This window comes from Budorcas taxicolor, chromosome 9 (genome assembly GCF_023091745.1).
Source record: "Budorcas taxicolor isolate Tak-1 chromosome 9, Takin1.1, whole genome shotgun sequence".
NCBI lineage: Eukaryota > Metazoa > Chordata > Mammalia > Artiodactyla > Bovidae > Budorcas > Budorcas taxicolor.
Window position 1 is genome coordinate 28,373,598 of NC_068918.1, and position 14,079 is coordinate 28,387,676.

Sequence of the window (14,079 nt, forward strand, 5' to 3'; positions counted from 1 at the left end):
AGGGCAAGTAGTCTGAACATCAAAAGTATTTTCTTGAATTAAAGAAAACTAGATATCTCAAATTAAGGAATTTAGTGCTTTTCTATGTATGGGATGATGCAAGAGTCTGGGCTCCCTGAAATCATCCCTTTCATATGCATCTCAGCTATCTGGGGCCAATACCCTCCATTTCTCCTCACTGCTTACTGTAGGGAGTGGCTGCAGCCTGATGGCTGCTGGATTGCAGGTATAAGGTATTGCCCTTCCTGGTTGCCCTCAGGGCTCAGTGATTCACATTTGAGGGCCAGAATCACTGATAAATGTGACATCCTTATTTACTGATATGGCAGAATACTCCCTTTCTCATAGATTTCCTAAAATTGTAGAGTTTAATTATTTCTTAACATTTTTAATAATCTTATTTCCTCTTTTATGGAAACTCGAATAATTTTAGATTATTTGTATTTTTTTTCTAAAATGCCAAGTAATCTTTCAATCTCTCCATATAAGACTATCTGTATAGTCGTAAAATGACTCCATTTTGGCTATGTAATTTTAGTTTAGGTAAGGAAAGGAGGTTCTGTTTAACTTAGTATATTTTTAAGTGTGCTCTTGACCAGAGTTTGTTGTTATTCTTTCTCCATGTTCTGATGCTCCAAGTTTTTCTCCAAGTTTGACTGGTGTATTTCCAGATTTCACAAATAAATCAGTTCTCTGGAACTGAGTCTGCTCTTTGTAGCAGTTTTCAGGGATGCTTGTCCTGGTCTCCCCATCCCAGCGCTGTGGCAGATGGATGTTTCGGTCACCAGGTGACTGCCCTGGGGCCATAACCTCCTTGCTGAAAACCTTCCCTCTTTCTTGTATTCTGAACTGAGGAAGTCTGCTCTGTTCTGTACACATGCACTTGATGTTTAAACATAAAAATGGCATTTTAGCTTTTTCCATACGCCCACCTAAACTCAAATTCCACTGAATTTAGTAGAAACAAAGTAAAACAAATACTATGGTTTGAAGCCAGTCTAGTTCATTAATTTGTCTTCTGTGACGGTCACAATAATCAGTTTGACTGAAATGTTCATGGGTCAACTAGTTTTGAGGATATACTTTTATAGAACTTCATTGTAATAAGATTAGAAAGGTAAACTAAAGTGGCTCAGTCTGTTATAATATGATGCTTTCTCATCACTTACCATTATTTATATTTATCTACTTTAAGCTGCATTTAGATGCCATCTCAATTTGTTTTAAGATTTGATAACTTGTAGAACTGTGTTTTGGAATGGACACAATTGTTAGTCAGGTAAATATCAAACTTGTTTCCTTCTGAATCTTCACCCTGTGTGACTTCATTTTTACTTTGATGCTGATGCTGGGGAGTGATAAAGATCCATTTACATACCTCTTTGGGAACCTGAGCTTTCATGCTGAAAGCTGTTCCTATAACACTTAAATACATACATTGTGGTAAGTAATTTATATGATGTGAGCAGCTTGGCTTTTAAAAATTCCTTGAAATGTTTTGGTATTGAATTTAGATTTGAATAATACATATTGGGTAGAAGGAAAACAGAAATAAGGTTTAAAATAATCAAGATTCACTGAACATCTGTACTTTAATACAAGGTAAAATAACAGAAGAAAGTTAATATTTTATTTTTTGAAGATTATTTGAAAATTGTTTATTTCCTATTTCTCTTACCCACCTTTGCATTTTCTGGCCTTTTTCAAGTCACATTGGATAAGTCATCTTTTTTTTTTTTTTTCATATATTTCTTAAAACAAACTACTTTGTATGAGTATCTAGCTAAGGATTGAAACATGGACATTCTTACAATACCAAAATAATTTATTTTCTTCTCTCTCTCTCGCCTCCCTGCCTCAAATGCCTGGAAAGATAGTTTAAACTTTCTTTGAACTAGATTCTGAAGAATGTTTCTGGTTTGGGCTTTTAATCAGAACCATTTCCTATAGCATGATTCTTTATATTTATCTTAAATTATTTTACTCTAGTTTCAGAGAAAATAAATTTAAGGGGGCTAAAATCTCTCATTGTCTCTCATCAAGCAAAAACCTTCTAAATTCTAATTTGAGTTTTCAGAATACATTCTCTTTTTTCTAAGTAGCTGTGGGTTTCTGTTACTTCCATACATTTTCACCTTTATTTCACTAATTTTGGGTTTTTCTTACTCAGCACTCCTCGACCTATACAAAAAATCTATCCATGTTGTCTTCTTCATCCTTTTACTCCTCCTCATCTGAATCACTTCTTATCAAGACCTACATACTAGACAGGATTTTAGGCCCTCCCTGTGTGGCATGTTCTATACTTACAACAGCCTACAAGGTTTTACAGATGAGGAAACAAGAGTTGAGACTGTGCGGTAGGCTGAATAGTGACCCTGAAGATGGCCACCTGTCTCTGGAACTGTGAATATGTCATCTTTTGTGGTAAAAAGGACTTTGCAGATGTGATTAAGGTTCAGAAATTGAGATGGAGCGATTACCTAGGATTATCTGGGTGAATCCAATCTAATTACATGAGTTCTTAAATACAGAGAACATTTCCTGGCTGGATTAGACAGAATTGTGGTGGAGGGGGAAGTCTGCTGGCTTTGAAGATGAAGGGAATGGGCCATGAGAAAAAAATACAGGTAATTTCTAGAAGCTGGGAAAGGTGAAAAACCAATTTTCCTTAGGGCTTCCGGAAGGAACACAGCGCTTCCCACCTGCTTGTTTCAGCTCACTGAGTTTTTTTAGTTCATGTCAAACTTCTGCCTCCAGAACTAGAAGATGATATAAGATGATACTAAATTTGTGCTAATCTGTTATGGCAGCAATAGAAAATGAATACAGATAGGTTAAGTCACTTGTTTATGGTCACACAACTTTTTTTGGGGGTATACTATTTATTAATATTTAAATTTTACCATTAAGCAATGAGCTCAAGTATATGCTGGCCATATGTTCAGATTTTTAAAATAAAGATAAATGGACAGACAGCTTAAAGGGTGCAGTGTATTTAACATTACACAATATATTTGGCAATTATAGAAAATCTAGGGGGTTTTTATACACTTTGTAGCACAAGTGTAGGAATGAGCCCTGCAACTCGAGAAAAAGACCTTATTCATGACTGAACAGAGGTCCTTGGTTGCTGACAGAATCTCCTCTTGATTTCAGACTTGAGACAAACTGAGGGGTCTGGCAGTATACAAAAACCACTGAATTCAACTCAAACAATAACAGGACTGGTAAGGGCTAGTTCAGATTATGGGGGACAATCTGAAGGGAGCAGGGTTAACTGGAGCTCAATTCAGGATCCATAGATTAGAGCAGCAGTAGATTAGAACAGAATGGTGGTTGCAATCCTCTAAACAAGTTCCTAAATCCCAAACAGTGTGATCACACAAGTTTTTGAGTTGGAGCCAAAACATCCTTGCTCATTGATGTATGTGTCCTTCCTCCATGCCATACTGCTGTTAGTAGCCAGAGCAGAGAACAGTTGTTTTTCTCAGCACATCAAATATAAGCAAATCTTCTTCAATCATGCTTCTTTCCAGACTCTGGGCTGCTAATTCATCTGTGCTCTTCAATATCTAGCACAGTGTATACTTCTTAATAGAACCCAGGCTATGAATGATAGTATAAAAATTCACACAATCTATGTGAATAACCTATAGTACTCTGTTAACCATGAGTTTAAAAAGCAAGAGATGCAAATTGAAAAACATTAGGAGAACCTTTATCTCTTTTATGCTATTTGCTAGAGTCGGACAAGACTGAGCGAGTTCACTTTCACTTTTCACTTTCATGCATTGGAGAAGGAAATGGCAACCCACTCCAGTGTTCTTGCCTGGAGAATCCCAGGGACTGGGGAGCCTGGTGGGCTGCCGTCTCTGGGCTCGCACAGAGTCGGACATGGCTGAAGTGACTTAGCAGCAGCAGCAGCAGCAGCAAGAAAAAGACCTTTGATTCAACATTGTTACAAGAAGAGGTACATTCCATTCTATTATAATACACTTGAGCTTAAAATTACAATTTAGTATCCAGTTTGTGTCACAAGTGGCAGCTAAACTTCATACCCCACATGATTTCGCCACTCTCCTTATTTAACTGTCTTTCTGTTGTTCTACATACAGAGGAAAAAAGTGATTTGTAAATGTTGACTAGACAAAGGACACTTCAGAAAGGATTCCAGGAACTCCCTGTGCTTTTATTACCATTACACTGAAGATACCTTCTAAAAAGTTGAAGATTGTAGCTAAAACCATGCCCGCAGCTTGGACACCTTGAGAGATTGTTGTGCTGCACATTAAAATTCAGGGCAGAAAATAGTGCTAGAGCAGTATAATGAAGAAAATTAGTTGACTGAAAAAATTTTATGTGGTACCAAACATCTTGTTTTGTACAAATATTTATGAAATAAATTCTCTTCCTTTCTCCTATGAGAATTCCTGAAAATTATGTTTGAAAGCTGAATAATAAGCTTTGAGGTAAAGGATTAACAAATTCATAACTGTTTTAAAGAAGGCAATGGCAACCCACTCCAGTACTCCTGCCTGGAAAATCCCATGGACAGAGGAGCCTGGTAGGCTGCAGTCCATGAGGTCGCTAGGAGTCGGACACGACTGAGCGACTTCATTTTCACTTTTCACTTGCATGCATTAGAGAAGGAAATGGCAACCCACTCCAGTGTTCTCTCCTGGAGAATCCCAGGGGCACGGGAGCCTGGTGGGCTGCCATCTATGGGGTTGCACAGAGTCAGACACGACTGAAGTGACTTAGCAGCAGGAGCAGCAACTGTCAACAGCTTTTCTTCTCTAAGAATAAATACTAGAATGGAATACTAAAGGAAGTAATGAACTACTTATTTGTTTAAGAGTTCTTTTAAGACGGTGTATGTTCTATATCCATCAGTGATAATTAAAATAAGGCCAGTTCTAAATTTGAGAGAGGGTTTTACTGAATCCTCAAGATTTAATTTTTGTTGTATGATTCCATAACCACTTGTGGTAGGTACTGCCATCTTCCTTGGCCCTGACCTTGAGAACTGAGGAGGTGATTTCCTTTAAATACAAAGGCATCTTCCTGTCAGCATGAAGCTTTAACAATAAAAAGGTATTAAAAACAATCAACCACCTTTTATTTTTTTAAATTTCTAGTTACAATAGTTCAGCAAACAAAGCCCATAGTCTAGGTCCTTCATATGCTCTGTGTGTTAGCCACTCAGTTGTGTCCAGCTGTTTGTGATCTCATGGACTGTAGCCCGCCAGGCTCCTCATTCCATGGGATTTCCCAGGCAAGAATACTGGAATGGGTTGCCATTTCCTTCTCCAGGGAATCTTCCTGACCCAGGGATCAAACCCACGTCTCCTGCATTGCAGGCAGATTGTTTCTATATGGGCTACCAGGGAAGTTGCTCACTTTTTATAATTTACAAAATTGATACATGAACCATGATGCCAAGCAAGAGACTGGCCATGGTGTTCCAAGTGGGAATGGGGTAACAGTAATAATGATGATCATCTCCTCTTGGTTTTGACAACTTTAGAAGTTGTCAAAGGTTTGCAGAAGTTTGTTAAAACTTCTGTCAAAAGTGGCAAAAGTTTCTCCTTGAGATTAACCTGGGGGTTCTTTAAGATGTAGAGTCTTGGGCTCTTTGGAATTTAACATTTTATAGCTGGAGCAAAGAGGAAATAAAGGAACATAGAAATAAATACCTAGTTTAGTCCAAGGGTGCCTTTTTCCCCAGATAACTCTGAGTAAATTTATTTACCATATAGAAATGCCTCCTGCCATTATACATTTTAATTTGAGGATAATGATTACTTATTTGAATATCAATTTCTCAATATCTTCTTTCCTATGTAAGGTTGACATTTGTGTGTCTTTGCTTTCTTTCAATCTATGATAAGCTTCAGTAAATACAGTACAGTGTATACCCAGAGATAAAGGTATTCTATTTCTAGGCATTTGAATGGCAGCAACTTCCTATTTTAAAACAAAAGAGCTGACTTTTTTCAAATGCCCCATGATGCCAGTGCTACTGATCTCCCATTGCCCTGACTTTTTGATGCCTAGGTTGGGTAAGCAAATCCAGTAAAGCATCTATGCAGGCTGGCCAACATGTCTCTGCTACTGCTCCCTTCATAGTTAATAAATTGGAAGAACCTTAGTGTGTAGATCTGTTGTTTATGCTGCTTTGTATCCATTCTTCCTTCTTCCGTTAGCCACATCCAGATTATTTTAGGGAGAGGTCACCATTGCCCCGGAACATGTTATTCAGAGAGAGGTGATTTTACTCCTTGGTATCAAGGTGAGTTGGGTCTGTGTCTCAGATCTGACCATCCTGTGTGGTTTATCTGCTTGGCTGTGGTGATTTCTCCAAGGATGGGCATGAAATCCAAGATACTCAGTATGTCTACGGGGTCTGTAGGTCATTTACTGATACTATTGGGAATGAGACATCCATTCTGCTGGTTGCTAAGCTAGCATAGTGGGTTATAAACCTAACACTGTTGAGGACAATCTTAATACCACAAAGGTGCATGTGTATCCTCAGTCACTCAGTGACTCTTTGCAACCTCATGGACTGTAGCCCACCAGACTTTTCTGTCCATGGAATTGTCCAGGCGCAAATACTGGAGTGGCTTGCCATTTCCTGCTCCAAGGGTCTTCCCAACCCAGGGATCAAAGCTGCATCTCTGCATTGGCAGGCAGGCAGATTTTTTTTTTACCACTGTGCCACCTGGGAGTCCCCACCACAAAGGTGAGCCTGCTGTAAAATAAAGCCCTGAGTCAGTTGGGGCTGAGGATGGAGACACATTTCTAGTGAAACTGTTAGAGAATGTGGATCCAGCTGCACCTTTTCCCTGAATTATGTGAAGCAAAAATTCTTTCTTCCTTTTATCTCTTGGTGTTCCATTTCCCTCGCTTGGAACTGAGCCAAGTCCTAATTTGATTATGATAAGGGTAATGAGTCACATTCTAGTTGTATTCCAAGGAGCCCATGTGTGTTAGTTGCTCAGTCATGTCCAACTCTTTGTGACCCCATGGACTATAGACCACCAGGCTCCTCTGTCTAGATTCTTCAGGCAAGAATGAGGGAGTGGGTAGACATTCCCTTCTCCAGGGGATCTTCCTGATCCAGGGATCGAACCCAGGTCTCCTGCATTGCAGACAGATTTTTTTAATCTGAGCCACCAGAGAAGCAGTCAAGGATCCCCAAGTGAATCAGGAATCAAATGACTACCTTATTCAGTACAAGAAATAGACTCTGCTATGGTGTCTGCAATATTGTATTTTTTTGTGCCCACAAACAGATACTGCTAATGAATCAATATGGTAAACTCTGAGTGCTATATGGGGCAGCATAATTGTAGTCCAAGAAGGTAGAACAGCATAAAAATGGTTTAATTATATTCTTATATTCTGTGATCAGAAAAAAGAGATACAATGTGGGCACCTGTGGGTGCTTCCAAGAATCACAAAGGTGCCACCTGCTTGCACCGAGTGGTAGATACCATCTGATCTCAGGGGTCATGGAAGACCGTAGAGTTTGCTCCCAAATCATGTTCAGCTTCTACTTGGCACTCTCTGACTCCTGAAATTTTCCATCAGCGCTTCAGTGTTTGTCTCGGTGGTTGTCTGTAATATATGCATAAAACATTTATGAGAAACTTATTATAGGGGCTTCCTTTGGGGAAAAGGTCTGGAGAAAATAAAACAGTTGACTCTTACTTTTTATTTTATCATTTCTTCCCAGTTGGACTTTTAAACTGTGCTTAAAATTGAAACATAAAGGGTTTAATTTTCTAACTTTATACTCAAGTTGTTTTATTTTTAAAAAGGCAAGTGGATAATCTGTTTATTTGTTAATTTTTGCATTAAGAAAGCATAATAAGTATCACAGTACGTGCTCACTCACTGAAACTGTTTGAGCCCCTACTTAGCACTGAGCTCTGTTCTAAGCCGTAGGCACAGCCATGAGGCTAGTGGACAGTCTCTGCCTGCACGAAGCTTCCGTTTCAGTGTCCAGAGCTTTTCTAAGAATGTCACTTGAATGTGCTCATTTGCTTTTATCACAGTGCTGGGATAATGATTTTATTTTACAGAGGAGGAGGCTATAAGTGTAGAGGTGTTAATTCCTTTGCCCCAGGTCACACAGTAGTGAGTGGAGGAGGTGGAATTTGACTAGAGGCAGTCTGACCTCAGTCTCTGCAGATGACACTGGACAAACAAATGCCTCCCAGCGTCTGTGAGCAGATCTACGGTTCAGTTCAGTTCAGTTCAGTCGCTCAGTCGTGTCCGACTCTTTGCCACCCCATGAATCGCAGCACACCAGGCCTCCTTGTCCATCACCAACTCCCGGAGTTCACTCAGACTCACGTCCATCAAGTCAGTGATGCCGTCCAGCCATCTCATCCTCTGTCGTCCCCTTCTCCTCCTGCCCCCAACCCCTCCCAGCATCAGAGTCTTTTCCAATGAGTCAACTCTTCGCATGAGGTGGCCAAAGTACTGGAGTTTCAGCTTCAGCATCAGTCCTTCCAAAGAAATCCCAGGGCTGATCTCCTTCAGAATGGACTGGTTGGATCTCCTTGCAGTCCAAGGGACTCTCAAGAGTCTTCTCCAACACCACACTTCAAAAGCATCAATTCTTCGGCGCTCAGCCTTCTTCACAGTCCAACTCTCACATCCATACATGACCACAGGAAAAACCATAGCCTTGAGTAGACGGACCTTAGTCAGCAAAGTAATGTCTCTGCTTTTGAATATGCTATCTAGGTTGGTCATAACTTTCCTTCCAAGGAGTAAGCGTCTTTTAATTTCATGGCTGCAGTCACCATCTGCAGTGATTTTGGAGCCCCCCAAAATAAAGTCTGACACTGTTTCCACTGTTTCCCTATCTATTTCCCATGAAGTGGTGGGACCGGATGCCATGATCTTCATTTTCTGAATGTTGAGCTTTAAGCCAACTTTTTCACTCTCCTCTTTCACTTTCATCAAGAGGCTTTTTAGTTCCTCTTCACTTTCTGCCATAAGGGTGGTATCATTTTCATATCTGAGGTTATTGATATTTCTCCCAGCAATCTTGATTCCAGCTTGTGCTTCTTCCAGCCCAGCGTTTCTCATGATGTACTCTGCATATAAGTTAAATAAGCAGGGTGACAATATACAGCCTTGACGTACTCCTTTACCTATTTGGAACCAGTCTGTTGTTCCATGTCCAGTTCTAACTGTTGCTTCCTGACCTGCATATAGACCTGAATCAAAACCCTTATGATTATACAGTGGAAGTGAGAAATAGATTTAAGGGCCCAGATCTAATAGATAAAGTGCCTGATGAACTATGGACTGACGTTCGTGACATTGTACAGGAGACAGGGATCAAGACCATCCTCATGGAAAAGAAATGCAAAAAAGAAAAATGGCTGTCTGGGGAGGCCTTACAAATAGCTGTGAAAAGAAGGGAAGCAAAAATCAAAGGAGAAAAGGAAAGAAATAAGTATCTGAATGCAGAGTTCCTAAGAATAGCAAGAAGAGATAAGAAAGCCTTCCTCAGCGATCAGTGCAAAGAAATAGAGGAAAAGAACAGAATGGGAAAGACTAGAGATCTCTTCAAGAGAATTAGAGATACCAGGGGAACATTTCATGCGAAGATGGGCTCGATATAGGACAGAAATGGTATGGACCTAACAGAAGCAGAAAATATTAAGAAGAGGTGGCAAGAATACACAGAAGAACTGTACAAAAAAGAGCTTCATGACCAAGATAATCATGATGGTGTGATCACTCACCTAGAATGAGACATCCTGGAATGTGAAGTCAAGTGGGCCTAGAAAGCGTCATTACGAACAAAGCTAGTGGAGGTGATGGAATTCCAGTAGAACTATTTCAAATCCTGAAAGATGATGCTGTGAAAGTGCTGCACTCAATATGCCAGCAAATTTGGAAAACTCAGCAGTGGCCACAGGACTGGAAAATGTCAGTTTTCATTCCAATCCCAAAGAAAGGCAATGCCAAAGAATGTTCAAACTACTGCACAATTGCACTCATCTCACATGCTAGTAAAGTAATGCTCAAAATTCTCCAAGCCAGGCTTCAGGAATACGTGAACCGTGAACTTCCAGATGGTCAAGCTGGTTTTAGAAAAGGCAGAGGAACCAGAGATCAAATTGCCAACATCTGCTGGATCATGGAAAAAGCAAGACAGTTCCAGAAGAACATCTATTTCTGCTTTATTGATTATGCCAAAGCCTTTGACTGTGTGGATCCCAATAAACTGTGGAAAATTCTGAAAGAGATGGGAATACCAGACCACCTGACCTGCCTCTTGAGAAACCTATATGCAGGTCAGGAAGCAACAGTTAGAACTGGACATGGAACAACAGACTGGTTCCAAACAGACAGTAAATACCTGTTAATGCATAAATATCATTGGGAAAAGCATACTTAAAGCTGTTATTCAGTCCTTTCAGTTCAGCCAAAAGATGAGAGCAGGTTTTTCTAGAGCACAGAAAGTAAACAGCAAGAGGGCTGAAGTTAGAGTGGTGGTGACTAGAGGAAGAGGAGCAAGAGGAAAAAGAAGTGGGAGAGGAAGAGGAGGAGGAAAGGAAAGAAGGGGAGCAGGAGAGGGAAAGGGGGAGGAGGTGGATGGGGAGGTAGCCAACTTACTGCCGGGAATGGTGACATCCCGTTAGTGGCATAGCACATATTTGGGGTCTGGTACCCTGAGTGTTGGCACTTAACACATTATATCATTTAATCCCCACCACTGCTCTGTCTGGCACCAAAGCTTATAGCTCATATCCTTCCAGCTTACTTCCAGCCCCAGCCCTGTGTTATCTGGACTCATTTCTGGGGGGAACCAACTTAGCAGACCTCAAAATGAGGGACTGAAGATTCAGAGCCATGGCGTCCGAAGAGTGGCATTGCCGAGCCAGCCTTCTCTGGGAAGAGCAGCCCACAGAAAGGATATTTTCTGGGGTTCCCTGGTGGTCCCGTGGTTGGGAGTCCACCTTGAAATGCAGGGGACACCAATTCAGTCCCTGGTCTGGAAAGATCCCACACACTGCTGGGCAACTAAGCCCACGAGCAACTACTGAGTCCACGTGCTGCAAGTCCTGAAGCCCAGGCTGTGCAACAAGAGAGGTCAGCTCAATGAGACGCCCATGCACCACACTAGAGAAAGCCCACACACAGCAATGAAGACCAGGGCAGCTGATAGTAAAATAAATAAAAATTCAAAAAATAAACAAACGAACTAGGATCTAGGACTTCCCTGGCGGTCCACTGGCTTTTTTTTTTTTTTTTTTTTTTTAAAGATATTTCCTGATGAAACATTGGTATTATTTGGTGGTGATGTTTTTGGGTATAAAGTTGTGGTGAGCTGCAAGCTGGATTCAGTCTTTTCTCAATGATTATAGCAAAGAATTTGGTCTGTTGGCTGGGAAAGTAGCTCCTAAACAGAGCCTGATGCGGGGGATGGGAGGGAAGAGGAGGACTCACATGAACCAGGCTTCCTGAACATGCTCAGTCCCTAGAAACTGAGAGTGCAGTTTGTTCCTGGCTAAATGGTTGTGAATTTATTTGTGATAGTATGACTGTATGTGAGAGAAAATGCCCATGTAGGGTGTGTGTGTGGCTGTCTGTGTTCTTTTTAATCAGAGGCTCACTACAGTGAGTCTGGAAACAGATCATTTGAGGGCCCTCAGCAGCCACAAGAGAGAGCTTGGAAGGAGCTCCTCTCCGATCTCTCAGTAGGGCTGCTGGCTTCCCAAGAGCAAGTGATCCCACACAGAAGAGACAGCCCCCAAGATAGAAGTGACAGACATTTTAAAAAAACGTTTATTTTTATATTAGAGTGTAGTTGATTAAAAAGCAAAGACGTCACTTTGCTGACAAAGTGTCTAGTCAAAGCTATGGTTTTTCTAGTAGTCAGGGATGGATATGAGAGTTGGAACATAGAGAAGGCTGAGCGCTGAAGAATTGATGCTTTCAAAATGTGGTGTTGGGGAAGATTCTTGTGAGTCCTAGGACTACATGGAGATCAAACCAGTCATTCCTAAAGGAATTCAACCCTGAATATTCATTGGAAGGACTGATGCTGAAGCTCCAATACTCTGGCCAACTGATGTGAAGAGTGACTTACTGCAAAAGCCCCTGATGCTGGGAAAGATTGAGGGTGGGAGAAGTGTATGGTGGAGGATGAGATGGTTAGATAGTATCACTGACTCAATGGACATTAATCTGATCAAACTCTAGTTTGATTGACCAAACAATAGTTGATTAACAAAGTTAATCAATTAATTTCATGTGCACAGCAAAGTGATACAGTTATATATATATATACCTATACTTTATCAAATTATTTTCCCATTTATGTTGTTACATAATATTGAGCAGAGATCCCTGTGCTATACAGTAGATCCTCGTTGGTTTTCCATTTTGAATATAGCAGTGTCAGTTCCACACTCCTTAAAAGATGTTTGCTCCTTGGAAGAAAAGCTATGACCAATCTACACAGCATATTAAAAAGCAGAGACATTACTTGGCCAACAAAGACCCATCTAGTCAAAGCTATGGTTTTTTCAATAGTCACATGTGGATGTGAGAGTTGGACTATAAAGAAAGCTGAAAAGGCTGAGTGCCAAAGAACTGATGCTTTTGAACCGTGGTGTTGGAGAAGACTCCTGAGAGTTCCTTGGACTTCAAGGAGATCAAACCAGTCAATCATAAAGGAAATCAGTCCTGAATATTCATTGGAAGGACTGATGCTGAAGCTGAAACTCCAATACTTTGGCCACCTGATGTGCAGAACTGACTCATTGGAAAAGACCCTGATGCTGGGAAAGACTGAAGGCAGGAGGAGAAGGGGATGACAGAGGATGAGATGGTTGGATGGCATCACCAACTCGATGGACATGAAGTTGAGTAAGCCCCGGGAGTTGGTGATAGACAGGGAAGCTTGGCGTGCTACAGTCCATGGGGTCACAAAGAGTTGGACATGACTGAGCGACTGAACTGAACTGAACTTACCTCTCCCTGCCACCCTTCCCTCCAGTAACCGCAAGTTCATTTTCTAAGTCTGTGAGTTGTGACAGTCGTTTTGTAATCTGATCTTGGAAGTGACATCCTATTACTCCTGCTATATTCTGTTTGTTAGAAGCAAGTCACTAGGTCCCATGCATTCAGGGGTACAACTGCATAAGGGCTGACTAGCAGGATGGAAGCCATCTTAAAGGCCCCCTCCTAGGCCTGTCACAGAAATCTTCTATCTATGAGTATTCTTGGTCACCAAATCCAAAACATACATTTAATAGTGGTTCACACAAGTGAATAGTCGATGAGATCAAAGAATGCTGTTAGTAATTTAAAGCAAAGCTAACTTGTACTGAGAAGAAAACATAAACCAAAGGGAGGTACATGGGAGAGACCCAACTTCTGAAAAATTTACTTCTGAGAACACTGAAGACAACTGAGCCAGTTCAATTATATCAGCATTTATTAAGACCTCTGTTTCATATATGCTCTGCTCTGTGTGAAGTCGACTTCATATTTCCCTTCACACAAAAGAGAGCATTGCCTATTTAGGAAGGCAAGACAAACAGAAAACAGAATGACAGTAGGAGAGTTTACATTAACTTGAAGCATGTAGAATGGTATGGAGAGAACGGGGTCCGCAAACACTTTCTGTAAGAGCAAGCTGCAGGGTGTGTATTTCAGGCTGCGTGGGCCACATATGGTCTTTGTTGCATCTCTTTCTTTTTTTGTACACGATTTTAAAAATGTAAAAACCATTCTTGAGCTTAGCCCTGTAGGCAGTGAGGCATCACTAGGTTTTTGAATAAGGTTGTTACTGACTTGATGCATGCTGCAGTCCATGGGGTCACAAAGAGTCAGACACGACTGAGTGACTGAACTGAACTGAACTTATCCCTAATTCCTAATTGTTCTAGGAATCCTAATCTGGGGCAGTGAAAGGGGAGGGTTGCTAAGTTGTTGAAATGTAGTATCCTTGGGTGGGTGGGAAGTGAGAGATGACATTGGATATACAGAAGGAAGCCATATTATGAAGCTAAGAAGTCATGGAAATTTAAA